Genomic DNA, 17,282 nt, shown 5'->3' on the forward strand with positions numbered 1-17,282 from the left:
GATATCTAAAATCTTGATTTAAGGCTATCTAACAAGAAAAATATGATTAATGTAGATCTATAATCCTCCTCGAAACTTCTGAAATCTTTACCTCAATCCTAGTTTATTGAGCATTGGTGGTGTACCTGAAAGCGCCCTCGATCCGCGGGGTGCGCGGATCCACTTTTGACCTTTGAGGTTTGGGAGTCGCCACCTAGTTATTACGGTCTAGGAACCGATCATTGACTCTAAAACAAAGACAACTAATTTATGAAAGAAAATATGGGTCCGGGGATCACGTTACAGGGTTGGAAGGTATTAAGCACCAACCCCGCCTGGCAAGTGCCGGTCTCTACTTCTTCCCAAAAATCGATTACATTGCAAAATAGACTAAAAATAACAAATAATTATAATAAAAAAAATATAAAAGAAAATTACCTTGTCGATTACAACGATTCCCTCAACACCAGCAACGAGTATCTACATATGTATTTCCTTGTTATTCGCCCGTCATCGAATTTGATTTTTGATCTCTAAGTTGAGGTATCTTCTTCTTAGATCTATGAGTTTTCTGATTTTTCTTATGAATTTGAAAGTGTTTTGGAAGGATTTTTGGGTGTTTTTTTAGCTAAAGTTGAGGTATGGATGTTAGGTAAGGAGTTAGGACTTCGAAATTAGGGTTTTGGAAAGGTTGGGGAAGCTTCTTAACCTACTTTTCCTAGGATTTATAATTTAATACGAAAATAGGGTGTGAGGACTCCTATTTATAGATTTTTTTTAAGGGTTGATTTAGATAGAATTAGTGTTTAATTAGAATTCTTTTAGTTAGAGTTGTATTTTAGTTAGAATTATTTTAGGTAGAGTTGTATTTTAATTAGAATTATTTTAGGTAGAGTTATATTTTAGTTAAAATTCTATTAAATACAGTTATTATTTAATTAGGACTCTATTAGGATTTTGACTTTTGGTCTTATTTGGTTGACTTTAAGATTTTGACTTTAGTCTTAATTGATTGACTTTAATATCTTAACTTTAGTCTTACTTAATCGACTTTAATTTTGACTTTTGACTTTAAAATTTTGATTTTAGTCTTACTTGATTGACTTTAATTTCTTGGAGAACCCCCCTCTATTATATATTTAATTCTTTGGACCCCCAAATGGAGGGGTCCTTGAAGAAATATCTTGCGAATCCTCAACAATTTTGCCTAAGAGCCTGATTGATCGATTTTTTTATTTTAAAATTTTAAATTAATTTTATTAATGTTTCACTTTAATTATTTAATATTTTATTTATTAATTTTAAAATTTTTAATTATAAAAATTGTGAAATTACCGTTTTACCCTCGGAGAGGACTTTTCGTGTTTCAAGTCGGTTTTTGATATTCTAGGATGTTTTATAATCTGTTTTTCATAAGGAATTCAATGAAAATATTGGTTTGTGTCATTTATAAAAAAATTTATGTGAAATGGTCGTGGACTTTATGAGGGGTATTTTCGTAATTTTATCAAATTCTGTGAAAATTGGTGAAATGATTTATTTGGTTTTGATTTGTTATTTTATGTGTTCGAAAGGTTTTTCCTAAACGTAATGTAGGCTCTAGGGATATTTTAAGGTTAGGGGTATTTTGGTAATTTGATCATCTTTTAATGATCTTTATCGTGAAGCTTCTTTTTGTCTGAAAAATGATGATTTCTAATCTTCTGGGGTTATATTTTCCTAGCATAGTATGGTTTCTACAGTTTTGTCAGTTTGAGATACCTCATCCGGATTTCTAAAACATATCTGGTAACAAAATAAAGCATTGGAATAAACATCCATCATTGGGAACCGTTGCAATCGGGTTGACGAGTTGATTAATTAGGCGAGTGCAAAAATGGGGTGTCTACAAATGCCCCTCTTTGGCAGAGGGTTGAAGCAAACTAAATAGCAAATCTATTTTGGTAGATAGTGCGATATCTGAATGCCAAAGCTAGTAACAGTTCATTTTGCAGCCTGATTTAGCAATTCGTGGGGGCGTTCGGATCCTTGAGCGTAAAACTCTTCCTGAACAAAAATGTTGTCAGGTCCTCGAGCGTGAGATCTCACTGACAGTGTCACATCTTTGAATTTTATAAAATTCTCCTTGACTAATGAAAAAGTGCACGTATGTGCAAAGGTGTGATGCTTACTGAGTAAAAATGTGTCAGGTCCTAGAGATCTTCTCTCACTGACAATAATGATTCAAAATTGAAATGTGCTTATGCAACAAAAGCAATCATGGCAAGGTCGAATAGTGAGGTAATTGGAGTCATAACATTGTAGAGTTCGAAAAAGTTTGAGTCTCGTTTATCGGACTCGAACCTATTATAGCCACGCTTCTTGGGCTAAAGAACTTAAACAATCCTGTTAATTCAATATATTTCAAACAAAGCTGGAGTCTCGTTTCTCGGACTCTGGCTAAGGTTTACAAGAACTTAAACAATCTTATTAAAATTGGAGTCTCGTTTTTCGGACTCGAACTAAGATTTATAGGCACTTCAAAAAAACTTAATCATTCTATAATTCAAAAAGTTGGAGTCTTGCTTCTCAGACTCGAACCTAGGTTTGTAGGCACTTCAAAAAACCTACTCCTTCTATGATTCAAAAAGTTGGAGTCTCGTTTCTCGGACTCGAACTTAAGTTTGTAGGCACTTCAAAAACCCTACTCATTCTATGATTCAAAAAGTTAGAGTCTCATTTCTCAGATTCGAACTTAGATTTATAGGCACTTCAAAAAGCCTATTCATTCTTTGATTCAAAAAGCTTGAGCCTCGTTTCTCGGACTCGAACTTAGGTTTGTAGGCACTTCAAAAAGCCCACTCATTCTATGATTCAAAAAGTTGGAGTCTCATTTCTCAGACTCGAACTTAGGTTTGTAGGCACTTCAAAAAGCCTATTCATTCTATGATTCAAAAAGTTGAAGTCTCGTTTCTCGGACTCGAACTTAGGTTTATAGGCACTTCAAAAAGCCTATTCATTCTATGATTCAAAAAGTTGGAGTCTCGTTTCTCGACTCGAACTTAGGTTTATAGGCACTTCAAAAAGCCTACTCATTCTATGATTCAAAAAGTTGGAGTCTCATTTCTAGGACTCGAATTTAGCTTTCTAGGCACTTCAAAAAGCCTACTCATTCTATGATTCAACAAGTTGGAGTCTCGTTTCTCGGACTCGAACTTAGGTTTCTAGGCACTTCAAAAAGCCTACTCATTCTATGATTCAACAAGTTGGAATTTCGTTTCTCAGAATCGAACTTGGGTTTGTAGGCACTTCAGAAAACCTACTCATTCTATGATTCAAAAAATTGGAGTCTCGTTTCTCAGACTCGAATATACTAAGCACATTTCTCGGGTTATAGAAATTTAAACAATCCTATTAATTCATTCTATGATTCAAAATCGAGTTCAAAGTTTGAAAGATTAGGCCTTTATTAACCTATCATGCATCTGGATTCATAATTATCATTGGACTTCATCGGACTTCTAAGTAAGATTTTTATTTTTATCATGTGATTAAGAACAAAACTTTAGAATTAAATGACTTTAAAAAATGCCTCTAGTTTCAAGGTTGGCTTTAACTGGAGCTTGACTACGAGACTGATGGAATGGATTACGCTTGAAAAATATGGACTTTGATGTATGACAGATAGAAGAACTAACGTTTCTTTAAATTTAAGACTCTTAAGGTTATCATATGTGCAATAAGGGATTGATCATTTTCTTTCGAATTTCTTTTGAAAAATGCTTGAGCTGGACTTAAGAAAATCTTGATAAATATTAAAATAGAAGATCTTTCTCTTCAAAGTGGTTGATGGTTCTACATCTTCCATTAGTGAATACTTGAACAAGTAAACATACTCTTGAAGGTCCTACAATGTTCAAGATGACTTCTGATTTTTTTGACTTCAACATTGTCTTCGTCGGATGTGAGCTCTTGGCTGAAAAATGAATATTGTGAGTTGAATGGTTCTGCATTTTCTAGTTTATGCACAAGCTTCCTTCTGAATTTTTCTTCTTGATGGGACCTTTCCTCCCATTTGGTGATGCCCTAATTTTTTTCTAGATTGTCTCTTCAGGTTTTCAATCTAGCGGGTTTTATTTTTTATTTTTTGATGATGTCTTGACTTTTGCCAAAGTCGCCTTTTCAGGTTTTCAACCTAGTAGGCTTTCTTTTTTATGGTTATGCCCTAAATTTTGCCTAAGTCGCCTTTTCGGATTTTCGACTTAGCAGACTTCTCTTTTTTCTTGATGATCTTAAATAACCAACTCGACAGCTTCTTGGTTCCCTATACCTTAACCGAGTCAATTAGCATTTAGGAGGACTTAATAGGTGGGCTTAGGATATGATTTAAAAAGAAAAGATATAAGGCTCAACTCCCCAAAATGCCCCTAGTTTGATATTCTCTCTTTTCTATCAATTATTTTGATTTTTTCTAAATGCCCCTAGTTTGGCATTCTTTTCTTTTTATCAATTCTTTTGATTCTTTTTTCTAATGCCTGTAGTTTGACATTCTTTTCTTTTGAACCTTTCAATAGGGGATTTTCCTTTTAAATGACACTTTTCTTAAGAGAGTACACTTATTCTTTACGTGACCAGGCCTGAAGTAACTTCTCAGGTTGCCTATATACCCCAAATATTTCTTTTTCTTTTGGGATCAGGTCAAAACGTAATTCATACATAGATTCCCTTCCAAGGTTGGTCGATGTGGTTAAGAAAGAAGAGGCTATTACTTTTATTTATTTTTTTTTAAAGGCTACGAAGGGCTAAAGAAGGTTTTTTTTCCTTTTTTGGTAAGATAGGAAAATTGTTCGATCAAAGAAGGCCTCATTTGGTAAATGCTGCTTGACTTGGTCAAAGTTTCAAGAATTCGATATCTGGCTTGCTTTGTCGAGTAAAGTCTTCTTTTGAGAATGAATATTCTTCAATCTTCTTTTGTGAAATCGAGTATGATCGAGTTTTCTAACTATTCAACTCCTCTAAAACTTTGAGAAAATCTTTTATTCTTTTATAAATGAAAACTCTCCTCTTTTGAGTGAAAAACATGGTAGATCCACTTATAAGTCTAAGCGTATTTGTCGATGCTTGTAACTATATCATTTTTTACTAATAATCTTTGACTTTGAAAATCATCATCGACTTTATGTCTTGATTTATTCTGGTGCAATCTATTCTGATGAGACCATGCAGGAATATTGTTGAATTTCTCAAGTAAATTTATTATTCTCTCATGTTCTCCTGAGGATAATGTATCACCGAGTTGCACTTCTTAAGTGTACTCTTTAATTCCAATATTTATTAAGTTTGATTAGTGAGCTCTAAGTCAATCCTCATGTTAGATATTATGCTCAAATCATTATTACACGCATGATAATCAAAAGCTTCTATATTTTATTGGAATTGAAAAACATAGATTGACAAACTCGACTACTGGATTTAAAGACTGACAAAAACTGGATTGAAACTCAAAGAAAACTCAGGGACAATTATCTACAAAGAGAGAAGGTCCTTTTGGGTGGATAAACTACTTGGACTTAACATTGGTACTTTGACTAGACGACTCTTTTGATGGACCCAAAATGACACAGATGAGGGTTTAGAACATTTAGGGGCACCTAAGATTAACCATTGATTCTGAAGGTTTCACTCTTAACCACATGATTAAAATTTTGATATAAATTAGCCCTCTGGTGGGAAATACCGAATCCAAATACACTATAAGTTATAGTGACCAAGAATGTGAAAAAGATTAATCACGGGTCTACCTTTGATTAGAATAGAACCTATGATCAAACAAAATATTTTGATCCTAAAATCAAATCTTTCTATATAAAGTGATCTAAATCTTTAAAAGTGAAACCAATTAGTCCAATTGATTTGGTATTGATCAGTTTGATCCATTTGTCAATTGGGCCAACTGGTTTAATTGATCCAAATTAATTGGTACATTTCACCGATTGGGTTAGATCGATATTGCGGATTTTGTTTGATTATTGTGGATCGGTCCGCCCACTTACATGTTGGTTGGATTGAATAAAGCAACCCAGGAACACCCATAGTCAGTTCGGGTTGTGACATATAGGAAGGCTTCTAGACTCTAGGTTTACTATGTGCAATGCAATTTATCTAGCCACCCTCGCCCAAGTACACCTATTACCTCTCAAGCGTACTCAATCAGACGGTACGTGGTGACTTGGTTTGTATACCGTACAGGTGATAATCTAAAACTTCAACTTACTTCTCTTAAGCCAAAAACAGTCAGTTTGATCCCCAATTGAGAGGTGGCGCACGATGCTAAGAAAGAGCCCACTTAAATACCTCTCGTCTAGAATAGACATAGTATATCCCCCTCGTACAGTAGGGTACAACGGGGCAAGATTTCGCTTAGACACCGGTTTTGACCAAGAAGTGCAATTGATATACTTAGATTATCTTTTACATACCTATAGGTACGGGTCAAGAGTTGTAGCTTTCATAAATGATTTGGCATCCCACGAGGGGACTGACTACGTACTAGTACTACATTGGCAATCGGGACATATGACTGTGTGGCTCACAATAGGTCAAAGACTCAGGTCGCTCCAGCCTTGGTGCATCAATATACCTCTTAGAATCACCTGATCAGACGGTACTGATGCCCCAGTTTGATATACCCTAAGGTATGTGACTGGAGTTGTGATTTTCATGAATGACGTCGCATCTCCGAAGAGATCGGGCCATGCACTAGTGCCACGTTGGCTATATGGGACGTGCAAACTTGTAAAACAGTAAACGTGCATGTGGTGTGTGCAAAATAAGGTGGGGTATGCCCAGGACTTTTTCAAATAAATGGGTCCATAGGCCTAATCAAACCATCACAACATGAATATTACCCACATAATTCATCACATCAAGATTAAGATCAAAGCATGCACATCAAAATATATCTATCAAGATCATGACAAATCAATTAATGAGCATGACATATAATAATTGATCAAACAAACATTGTAATAGGCATAATTTTTATAATTTTTAAGGTCCAATCAATTATCACTTTTGGGTGATCCAAAATAAATTGAGATTCCAATAGATTTTACATTGATGATAGAATGACAATTGTTGAGATGAGCTCACTCTCAGAAACATTAATTGTGCTAATATTAGATAAATTCATATTTTCTGTGAATTAGAAAAATACAATCCGAACTTGCATCGATGATATCTAAGGTTCCTGATAACGAAATCGAGTGAATTCAAGTCCTAAATTAATCTATTCAATGTGATCTACGTTTTATTAATAGGTGCCCAGACCTAATTCTAACTAGAATGTTCTATAAAAATGCTTTAACATTGTTATCCCAACCTTCATTCAGCAACAATTCTAGATTTACAGATTGAACTTGTATTGATGATATCTAAGGCTTTCGATAATGAAATTGAGTGAACTAAGGTTCTAAATTAATCTAATCGATGAGATCTACATTTTATTAAAGGTGCCTAGACTTAATTCTCACTAAAATATTCTATAAAAACGTTTTAACATTGCTGTCCCAACCTTCATTCAGCAACAATTCTAAATTTACAGATTGAACTTGCATCGATGATATCTAAGGCTTTCGATAACGAAATTGAGTGAACTCAGGTTTTAAATTAATCTACACGATGAGATCTATGTTTTATTAATAAGTTCCCAAACTTAATTCTCACTAAAATATTCTGTAAAAATGTCTTAACATTGCTATCCCAACCTTCATTCAGCAACAATTCCAAATTTATAGATTGAACTTGCATCAATGATATCTAAGACTTTCGATAATGAAATTGAGTGAACTCAGGTTCTAAATTAATCTACTCGATGAGATCTATGTTTTATTAAGAGGTTCCCAGACTTAATTCTCACTAAAATATTCTGTAAAAATATTTTAATATTGCTGTCCCAACCTTCATTCAGCAATAATTCCAGATTTATAGATTGAACTTGCATTGATGATATCTAAAGCTTCCAATAACGAAATTGAGTGAACTCAGGTTCTAAATTAATCTACTCGAGGAGATCTAAGTTTTATTAAAAGTTCCCAGACTTAATTCTCACTAGAATGTTCTGTAAAAACGTTTTAACATTTTTGTCCAACCTTCATCATTCCATTATTTTCATATGTCAATTTGAATCTTTCATTATTTAGGGGTCATCAAAAGTGATCCTTAATTGGAAAAAAATGCAATACCCAAAATCATCCACAATCAAGTCACAAAAATAAATAAATAAATAAATAAATTGAACTAAATAATAAAAAAAATTAGGTCATCCCGGCAATGCTCCCATACTTGGGGTTTTTCAAGTCTAATCCTCAATATTCTCTAGTGAAGTCGCCACTGAAAGCGCCCTCAATCCGTGGTTTGCGCGAATCCGCTTTTGACCTTTGAGGTTTGGGAGTCGCCACCTAGTTATTACGGTCTAGGAACCGATCATTGACTCTAAAAATAAAGACAACTAATCTACGAAAGAAAATACGGGTCCGGGGATCACGTTACGGGGTTGGAAGGTGTTAGGCACCAACCTTGCCCGGCAAGTGCCGGTCTCTACTTCTTCCCAAAAATCGGTTATATTGCAAAATAGACCAAAAATAACAAATAATTATAATAAAAAAAATATGAAAGAAAATTACCTTGCCGATTACAACGATTCCCTCAGCACCAGTGAAGAGTATCTACGTATGTATTTCCTTGCTATTCGCCCGTCACCGGATTTAATTTTTGATCTCCATGTTGAGGTATCTTCTTATTAGATTTATGAGTTTTCTGATTTTTCTTATGGATTTGAAGGTGTTTTGAAAGTGTTTTGGAAGTGTTTGAGGTATGGATGTTAGGTAAGGAGTTAGAGCTTCAAGATTAGGGTTTTGGGAAGGTTGGGGAGGCTTCTTGACCTACTTTTCCTAGGGTTATGATTTGATACGAAAATAGGGTGTGAGGACTCCTATTTATAGATTTTTGTAAGGGTTGATTTAGATAGAATTAGTATTTAATTAGAATTTTTATAGTTAGAGTTGTATTTTAGTTAGAATTATTTTAGGTAGAGTTGTATTTTAATTAGAATTGTTTTAGGTAGAGTTATATTTTAGTTAGAATTCTATTAAATACAGTTATTATTTAATTAGAACTCTATTAGGATTTTGACTTTTGGTCTTATTTGGTTGACTTTAAGATTTTGACTTTAGTCTTAATTGATTGACTTTAATATCTTGACTTTAGTCTTACTTAATCGACTTTAATTTCGACTTTTGACTTTAAAATTTTGATTTTAGTCTTACTTGATTGACTTTAATTTCTTGGAGAACCCCCCTCTATTATATATTTAATTCTTTGGACCCCCAAATGGAGGGGTCCTTGAAGAAATATCTTGCGAATCCTCAACAATTTTGCCTAAGAGCCTGATTGATCGATTTTTTTTATTTTAAAATTTTAAATTAATTTTATTAATGTTTCACTTTAATTATTTAATATTTTATTTATTAATTTTAAAATTTTTAATTATAAAAATTGTGAAATTACCGTTTTAACCCTCGGAGAGGACTTTTCGTGTTTCAAGTCGGTTTTTGATATTCTAGGATGTTTTATAATCTGTTTTTCATAAGGAATTCAATGAAAATATTGGTTTGTGTCATTTATAAAAAAATTTATGTGAAATGGTCGTGGACTTTATGAGGGGTATTTTCGTAATTTTATCAAATTCTGTGAAAATTGGTGAAATGATTTATTTGGTTTCGATTTGTTATTTTATGTGTTCGAAAGGTTTTTCCTAAACGTAATGTAGCCTCTAGGGATATTTTAAGGTTAGGGGTATTTTGGTAATTTGATCATCTTTTAATGATCTTTATCGTGAAGCTTCTTTTTGTCTGAAAAATGATGATTTCTAATCTTCTGGGGTTATATTTTCCTAGCATAGTATGGTTTCTACAGTTTTGTCAGTTTGAGATACCTCATCCGGATTTCTGAAACATATTTGGTAATAAAATAAAGCATTGGAATAAACATCCATCATTGGGAACTGTTGCAATCGGGTTGACAAGTTGATTAATTAGGCTTTTGCAAAAATGGGGTGTCTACAGTACTTGCAAAAGATTTTCCTACACACAAGTTAATCTTTGTGTTTTTATCTCTTAATCGTAGAGGATTGCATTCAGGGTACAATTTTTTTCCTCTCTTTTAATAATATATATGTAAGATAATATTTTTGTGATCTCCACCATGAATGGTGTCTTGATTGTGCATGTTACACAACTACTCCAAAAATGAACGTAAGAGCCAACTCCAACTGTCCTTTAAAACTTCAAGTATGGAGGCTTTGGTAATCGAACCAAACTCCTATTGTCCTTTGTTTTGAAGGAAGCCCCTTTGAATCGCGAATCATTGCTTCATATTTGAAGAGGAGATAAAAGATTTAAAGCTCCACCTCTATTACTATTCACCTTTTCCAATAAACCCTATTGTATCCCTTATTTGCATAAATGTCAATTTTAGCCTCCTATATTCATGTAACATGATTTAAATGTCACTTTTGTCCCTTACAAATTTTAAAATCTTTTCATTTAATATTTTCAAAATCAAATCAAATCAATTAATCAATCAAGCTCGATGGAAATTTATCACAAATTACGTTTGATTGTGATCCACCAATTTTGCAAGATATTCTTGTTTATAAAAATAAATTAAAGTAATATATATATATTATATGGGGAAAGTTTGGCAGACAATCTTAGGGGGGCAAAGTTGGGAAACAAAATTTGTTCTACATGGCTTAAAAGTTTCAGATTGGGCTGATTTTTTATGAGAATGATCTCTATGGTGAGGAGATCATCCTCACAAAAAATCAGTCCAATCCGAAACTTTTAAGCCATCTAGGAAATTTTTGTCTCCCAACATTGTCCCCCTAAAATTATTTGCCAAACGCTGCCTTATATATATATATATATAACATAAGCTTTGGTTCAAGTTATTACCTCAAGATTACAAAGCATCATATCACATTTAAACTACTTCTATAGTTGCTAGATCATTTATTTATTAATTTTGTGTGTGTGTGTGTGTTGGGGAGGGGGGGCATACGATTTTACGAGCCTAATCATAATTGTGAACAACTATTAATTTTTCTTTGAACAAGTATTATAATGTTTTGTAATGTTGAGATTATAATTTGAGACAAATCTTTCTAATGTTTAGAGAGTGTGGTAATTTTTTAATTGGGGTTTGATAAATAGTTTAAGAAATTGGGGGTGTAATAAATTAAAATTGGGGTGCCATAGCAATTCTCTTTTTTTTTTCTTTTAATTGGAGTATATTAAGTGAAAGTTAGAGTTCTAATAGCAACACTATTTTTATTATATATATATATATAATGTGCTTGAATAGTATTTTAGAGTAATGAATAGTGATTTGAAGGTGGAACCCATTGGAGTAGAAAAGTGGCTTGGAGCCTTCATTTTGAAGAAGATTCCAATTTGAAGGAAATTTAAAGCTTTCGGTTGGAGTTACTCTAATGCCTCAATTTTAAGATATTAGAGTCGCCAATGATTCTAGCTCAACTCCGAGCCCCTTGCCATTTCCCCTGAATCCACTAAAGGGACATCCCATTTGGACTTCATACTTAAGAGGCTTGACGTAATTTGACTCAAGTCTCAGGATGACTTGACTCAAATTTTGAGGTAACTCATGTTACTCCACGGAAAATCATAGAATTATCTCCCATAATCGTCCCTTCTTAATAAGTGGGCATCAGTGTTCGACTGCCAAAGAACCTCTCACAAGAATTTATTATGCCCTGAACATAGGTACAATGATGAGATCATCTGATGTTGAGTCGATGCTATAATGTGTCATCACTATGCACATTCTTTAGCATTTTTTTTGTCCATTGGGTCATACTAATATAATAATCGAATCCCTTCTCTTCTTCCTTTATATCAAGCTAGTTCCTTAAGTGTTTTTCTCTTCACTAAACTATCCTACCAAATCTATCTTTTGGACTTAGGTCCATCTTCTTTTTGAAGAAGTGCATTATTAAATGAACTTTTCCTATTTTCAAAAAGGGAGGGGAAAGAGCACCTTTGTTCCCTTCCTGAATTTGGAAGGATTGGTTTATGAATTCAATGTTTTCCTCTCATGCAATTGGGAGTTCATGGATGCCCCAAAAGGAAACTTCGTCTCCCCTTGCATACATTGAGCTTTCAACCTTACAAGTACATTTTTTTAATTTCTTTTCACCAATGCTTCGATTCTAAGTGACAATATTTTTACATTGCTTTTGATTTACAACTTATGTTATTGGATTTTCTTTTCTCCTGGTGCAAATGAAACAACACATCCGTTTTTTTTTTTTCTATTGGTTTTTGATAAAGTATGTTGTAGACACCCTACATTGTCCAAACTCAATGCAAGATCAAATCAAATAGCTTGTAAGCCACTAGAGGGAGCTTCATATTTTTTTATAAAATATTTACATGTTTGGCCCAAGGGTCATACCAAAGTTCTACCCTATTTGTCAGACTAAGATTTTGACTCACTATATCAGACAAAAGTTCGACCCATTGAATCGGACCCAACGTTTATCTATTAAGAATTATGGTCCCCACCATCCACTAGGTCTCTAAAGCTTGTGTTTGTTATGATTAAAACATGTGGCCTTCTCTAATTCGTTGAGAGCAACAAAATAAAATATCTTACGAGGGTTTTACTATTTTAACATCTTGGCTTTGTTTAATCTCAAGTCCACTCATGCACATGGTCTATGACTTTACTTTTTTGCCCCCACCTTCAATGAAAATTCTCCAATACAAATTTAGTTTGTAATGCAAATAAAAAGATATTCTAAGCTAGTTTGAGGATTAATTAATGGGAAATGTTCAGCAACAAACATTTTGGCAAACATTTCGGCAAAACATTTTTCAAAAGATGGGTTAGAGGTTTTGGAATGGGCTGATTTTTGGTGAGGATGATCAGCCCATTCCAAAACTTCTAACCCCATCAAAAATGGTTTACAAAAAATGGACGATCCACAATTTTTCAACTTGTAATTGGGGCTAAAAGTTTTGGAATGGGCTGATTTTTGGTGAGGATGATCTCCTCACCGTAGAGATCATCCTCACCAAAAATCAGCCCATTCCAAAACCTCTAACCCATGTTTTGAAAAATGTTTTGCCAAAATGTTTGTTGCTGAACGGGACCCTTAATTAATTGGACTTCAAGTCCTCAAAAGTTCTGTAGAGAATTTTAATGAAAACTTTCCACCTTAATCTTAATTTGTTATTGTAATGTCTTGAACATTTATTATGCATCTCGAGGTAACTAATTTTTATATATTATGAGTAACTCGTGGAATTTTAGTTACTATTGGAATTGGTCTTGTAGAAGGATTTAGGGGAGTAAATTTAGAATATTTGAAAAACATAACTCATGTTATAAATATATGAGAATCGAAGTTCAAACAAAAAAATTTGTATATGTCTTGATAAGCGTATAAATAACCCATCAAAATACGAGCTTTTTATATAAGTCATTTTATCAAAATTCGAGGATACCATAGATTTGTATAAAAAATAGACTATAAGTTTGAGCAAATCGAAGTCTCAAGCGTTAAGTTATTAACAAAAGAATATAATTAAGTAAATTATCATTACGTCCCTAATATCATATAAATACCAAACTTAAGAGAGAAAATCAAATTTCTCTTTCTTTTCCAACGGAGAACACCTAAACCCTAAACCTTCAAGCATCGATTAAAGCACCTTAGAGCAAGAATCGAGAGTTCGTAAAGAAGAAAAAAAGTTTACCTCGTTGAGATCTTCATTCTAAGTCAAAGAGCATGTGTTGGGACAAAAAACAAAGTTGGATTTCAAGTAAAGAGCAATTTTTAGAGTCATTCTTAACAAAATCGCATTATAGAAGATGAAAAATATGTAGAAAACATTTTCATCTACCTTTTAATTACTAAATTTTGAAGAAACATAGATTTATCAAAGGTATTTTGTTGAAGTTTCACATTTAGAGTTAATTCAATTAAAATAATACATGTTTAGGCATTTGATTCTATAGATTTATTTTTATTTAAGTTAAATAAGTTATTTTTACATTACCTTAAAAGTTTTAGGAAAGAAAATAACATGAAACAAGTTTTAACAAAATTTTAAGGAAAAATCCAAGAAGAAATTATGAGGAACGCATGCTTCACCCCTTCGATTGATATAATAGTGATCTCTAGTCATTATTTTGTGAATAACAATCCTTGATTGCTATGATGGTCTGATTGTTATTGTTTGTGTGTCATACACGTTTTCAGCACAGTATCAAATACGTTTCAACAGAGTGTTAGACACATTTCAACAATTTATTTTCGTCAAATGTCATATTTAATTTGAGTTTTTCATTTAGTTTAAGGTATTTAATAAAAATAAGGGAATACCTCTCATTTGAAAATAATAAAAATAGTTTAAAAATTAAAATCTCAAATAATCAAAAATTAATTTTTGGGTTAAAAAGCAAAACACAAACTTTAACATTTTTGTCAGATTTTCAAGTCTCATTTTCTTTGACCTTCCCTTCAAATTAAGCTCCAAAAATTATATAATATCAAATATTTTAATTAAGACTATTATTTTCGAAAATCCTTTTTACGTTTAAAGAACTTTGAAAAATCATATGTTTGACTTTTAGCCAAATTTTCATAGCTTTTTAGAACTTTAACTATTTATTGATTTATCATGTTTTTTGAGTGTGTCTACTCACTCAACTAAGGTCATCATATGGATTGTGGTTGATACCTTAGAATCACAAATATTTTAAAAAGATGTACTTTAATAGATAATTAGGAAAATAAATGATTAATTGACTGATTGATAGATGGATGGATAGTGAGAACATACATTTTTTACTATTTGATGGGATAGTGATTCTAGTCTTACGTCGTGGCCATGCCATGAAAAAGTGATAAATGGATAGATGGAAACAATATCTCACATTCCCATGATCACATGACATACGATCGATTGATGGATGAATTGACAAATGTATCTATGAGTCATTATCAAAATCTTATTTGTATTTTGTTAGAAAGAAACTATGTATATGTACACAAATCAAAACTATTTTTGTTTATTAAAAAAGAGTTGTAGAAAACCTATAATGAGTGATGTGTTGCTATATTTTCAAAAGTGGTAGGTCAATCACTTGAAAACAATAATTATAATAACAAGAAAAAAAATATGAGCATTTGGGGTTTGATGAAAAAGAAGAAAAAGAGGCACTATTAAGTAAGCCCAGATATTCCAAAGCCATATTACTAGATTCTAGATTTTACACAAGTTACTATAACAACAACAAGTCCAAATTAAAAAATTCGAAGAAAGAAAAATACCCCTAAAACATAAATAAGATTCAATGTGTGCGTGTGTGTGTGTTTGGAAACAAGAATGAAGAGAATTTGAAAGAGCTTTAAAAGTAAGGGAGATGGAGAGCTTGAAAGCTCGAGCTTTGACTGCAATGGTTTTGTTCAGCTTGGTTCGATCAACCGTGAGAGGATGAGGAGCAGTTAGTTGCGATTACAATAGAGAGATGTCGAAAGAGAGGGTTTGTTCTATTGGTCTATGGTTTTTGAAAGAGAATGAGAGGAAAAGAGATGTGGGAAAAAATGAGTATAAAGAGGGGATACTAAACATGTTTTTGGTCTAGGGTTTCTAAGAGAGGAGGAAAAGAGACGTGAGAAGAGATGAATTAGGGTTGAGGGAGGGAGGGCAACGTAAAATTATAAGTATAGAAGGAGGTTTCTGTAAAATAATGGAAAAATCTTTAAGTTGTAATGAAGATTAGAATGATATCGTTATATCGAATGTGATCTAACGGTTTGTATGAATAGGGTGCTCATTGTCTCCCCAATGTTGACTACTGAACACGACTCATAGTAAAGTTATGCCTTTTCATTTAGTTTCTAAAAAACAATGCCAAATTATGGATGCAAAAAACTCACAATTAGCCTCAAAATTTGCATAGTCTTTGATCCTTTCCTTGATCCAAGTTCAATGAACATGAAGGATTGTACTTACAAAAGATTTTCCGATAGACACAAGATCTTGACCTCGTAAACACAAAATCTATCAGTTGAAGATTATCCTTGAGATAATATCATAAGAATATGTATTGTTGAGATATGCATAAAATCTCAACCTTTAAATTTTGTGTTTACATGATCAAGATCTTGTGTCATATTTTTGAGTTAATAGAACTTTCTCTCTCTTTCTATATATATATATATATATATATATATTCTTGTAAGATGAAGTTTATGTGATTTCCGACATGAATGATGTCTTGATTGTGTAGGAGAATCACATGACTATGCTCTCGGACATTAGAGTTGATGTCACCAACAAACCTTGCTTGACTCTTGTCATTCCCCCCAAATCTAGTCCAATCTAAATGGATGTCCTATCCCAGACTGGGTCTTAGAGTATAACTTGATATAATTTCTCAAATTTCAAGATCATATAACTCAAATCTTAAGGTGACACATGTCACTCCTTGCCTAATTGGAGAATTATCTCCTAAAGCTACCTTTTCTGTGTGTTAAGTGAACTAGATACAACAATATATGATTAAGCATTAGAAAAATAAAAAAAAATACAAAATATATATTAATTTCAAGAAAATATATCTATATAAGGAAAATGTTTATGCATGACTTGTACTTTCCACACTTGTATACTTGTTTAATTTTCGTTTAAAGTTCATAGAATATGCATTCTTTTATTTATTTATTTTTTATCTATAATTTTTTCAAAATTCTAAATCTTATAACATATGCACTATCACCATGGTTTCAAAACTCGGTTTGACGTCTTGTCTCGTCCAAGGACGAGCTTGAATTGTCTTGGACGAGACAAACCATTTAACTTGATTTATTATAATAATAGATTTACATATATTTAATTAAAATAATTATAATTTTTTTTTTTTTATAAAATAAGGTACGTTAGAAGATTTTTAGTCATAAAATCATGTTTTCTTTATATAATAAATAGTTAAATTCTACAAAAAAATTTACTTATTTTAATCAAAATCTATCAAATCCGAATTGAGTTGGTTGAGTTTTATTGTTTTGGCCGAGATTTTTAAAATATTGTTCGAGGTACGTCATTTGTCTTGACAGATGATGTGAAGGTTGAGACACCAGGCATATCCATATCGTTGTTGAACAATATTGAGATGACTCGCCCAAATATTTTATATTTTACAAAATATTTTCTTTTTCGAATTGATCTAGA

This window comes from Akebia trifoliata, chromosome 11 (genome assembly GCF_017979445.1).
Source record: "Akebia trifoliata isolate Shusen 1 chromosome 11, ASM1797944v1, whole genome shotgun sequence".
NCBI classification, from domain to species: domain Eukaryota; kingdom Viridiplantae; phylum Streptophyta; class Magnoliopsida; order Ranunculales; family Lardizabalaceae; genus Akebia; species Akebia trifoliata.